The 2,484-nt window shown below is 38.2% G+C and overlaps 1 long non-coding RNA gene across 1 annotated transcript; it reads right to left on the reverse strand.

Annotated features, from left to right (window-relative positions):
- Positions 1–1,375: 1,375 nt before the first annotated feature.
- Positions 1,376–1,992, reverse strand: LOC119347669. Its single transcript, XR_005168491.1, has 2 exons — positions 1,656–1,992; positions 1,376–1,561 (listed from the first exon to the last, which is right to left on the reverse strand). It is a non-coding gene; the product is annotated as an uncharacterized LOC119347669 (long non-coding RNA).
- Between the last annotated feature and the right edge of the window lie 492 nt (positions 1,993–2,484).

The following is a 2,484-nucleotide window of genomic DNA, read 5'->3' on the forward strand; positions in this document are numbered from 1 at the left end:
TTTTAATCCATGCAGTGACTCATGTTTATTCTGCATTGAAAACAACTTTTGGGTCGCAACCTTGGGCTTCCAGCGGCTGCTGCACCATATTGGGCTGGATGGAGGTCGTCCAATGGGCTGCATACGGGCAAAAATGAAAGGAGAGACGTGTTGAGCCTGTTTTCACGAAGAAAAATGGGAGGAGATAGATCAAACGATACCGATATATCGGCCGATTTGTCGCTTATCAAGGTCATACCGATAAGATAAGTGAATATCGTCGCATTTACCGGTCTGGCCAAAATATCGGTCTGACAACCGATATTATCACCGATATTCAACTATAAATCAGTGATGCCTTCTATTTGTGTAGATGGCTACTTTCGGTACATATCAGGTCACTTGTGAGGAATACAAATGACTTGGCTTACGAGTTTGCCATGTTGATTGACCCTGATGCTACGAAAACCTAAGATTTATAAAAACCTTGTTGATAAATAGTCGACCGATAAAATCAATAAATTGGCCATTAAGCTGATTTATTTTTTATCTTGGGTCGATCGATAAGTTAACGAGAAGCGATATCCCGAACATTGATAGAAAGTAGTGTTGGTTTCCAGCTTTTTTCCTTTGTTCATGAACGTAGAAATTTTAATTTCGAGGGTCACAAACTCGCCAAATATGCTTGTATTCTAAGTGCAGGTAGACATATCTGCCTAGGGAGTCTCCATGACCCAGCTACTGCACCTTTGAACATTTTGTTGAATGAATAAAGTGGTGAGATTTTTTCAAAAAGAAAAGGCTCCATGCCCACTTGGTCTAAAAAAAGCTACATACTCACTCGGTTCCGGCATTTCCTATTCGGCCCTTAAGGCAACCGTTTCCTCGTTAATTGCAAACAGACGCACACCCCCTGCACCGCTCTGGGCCACGCATACTTCATCTTTTGGGAGGAACCGGAGCAACCACTAGGCCATCTCACCCGCTTGTGCACACTTGCTTCGATTTTTTTCTTTCATTTCTTTCTCCAGTTCGTGGAATCCTCGGCTTTGGGAAGCTTTCCAAACCAGTTTTTCCCAGTTCGCTGGTTAGTTTTCGGGCGGTTCTATTCGTTTTCTTTTCTTTTTTCTTGTTCTTGTTCTTTTTCTTTTTGTTTTTTCTAAAATGCGCAAGTTTTTTCAAATCCATTTTTTTACCAAAATTGATGAACTTTTAAAATTAGATGATTTTTTCAATTTGATCAACCTTTTCAATTCGATGCACTTTTTCCAAACTCACGAACTTTTTTCAATTATATGCTTCTTTCAAATTCATGAACTGTTTTTGAATTTACGATTTTTTTTCTGATCTACTTTTTAAAAGTCAGATAGTCAAACAACCAACAAAAGTCCGATGGTCTAAGCCAAAATTAATATTTTGGAATAGCATAACAGAAGTTTCTCATGACTTAATATCAACAATGAAACGCATTCCTGATTTATTACTTCTTCTCGCCAAGTTACATATGGCCCCTTGTCACTTGAAACACATGCTTATTGCTGGCCTCCGCTGGTGACGATGGGTGGTGGCGGTATTTTGTAAGCTACACATGATAAATAACAATGTCATAAAACTAATTGCAAAAATGTAAGACGTAAAATGTGAAAGGGAACAATAATTTATGTAATTTCACTTACTTCCGCAATGTTCAGTGCTCGCAAGTTTATGGCCACACTCTCTTGCCACATGGACTAGTTTCTTAGGATCGATATCATGCTCGTCTACAACATCAAGATGTTTACAGATACCATTGATGTCCTCCTTCGCCATGGCTTCACAACATTCAGTAAATGCTTTCCCGGAACCTTTGTGGCCTTTACGAATTGCCGGCCTACAAACAGAGAATACCCTAGCCTTTATAGTTTCCCAGTCTTGCTCTGCAAATGCTGATTCAAAATTGTGCATCACTAAAATGACTACAATGCATACGAGAAGAAGTTTCACTTCTTTAGAGACCATCTTGGATGATGCCTTTGTGAGTTCTGGAGGATTGCATATGGAATTGGTGAATGGCGATATATGTAGGTATGTGATGGCTGCAAGGTTTGTTCTCTAGCAACACCTTAATAAATGTTCAAATCAACATATGTCTAATGCGAGAGTAAATGTGTGGATCCTACTATGCCCAATATCAAATTAATTGTTCGATATCTCTTTTCCTACAGTCATGATAAATGTAGAAACTCTATGCTCGGTTTATGTATCTTTCGTTAAATACAACAGGAGCAAATTAATTTTTAATAAAGATCACTCATATAAATGAAGTATCTAACATAGCAATCTCATAATAAATGTGCAATATAAATTTGTAGATTCAAGAATTTTTTTAATGTATTATTTGGATGTCCAGTACCACAATAAAATGCCTGATATCTCTAAAAGCATTTCGATGATCAATGAAATGCAGAGGCACTGGGTCGAACGTTACAGGCACGTGAGAGTAAAAAGAAACCGCATGAGTATGTG

This window comes from Triticum dicoccoides, unplaced genomic scaffold (assembly GCF_002162155.2).
Source record: "Triticum dicoccoides isolate Atlit2015 ecotype Zavitan unplaced genomic scaffold, WEW_v2.0 scaffold72794, whole genome shotgun sequence".
In the NCBI taxonomy this organism is placed as follows: domain Eukaryota; kingdom Viridiplantae; phylum Streptophyta; class Magnoliopsida; order Poales; family Poaceae; genus Triticum; species Triticum dicoccoides.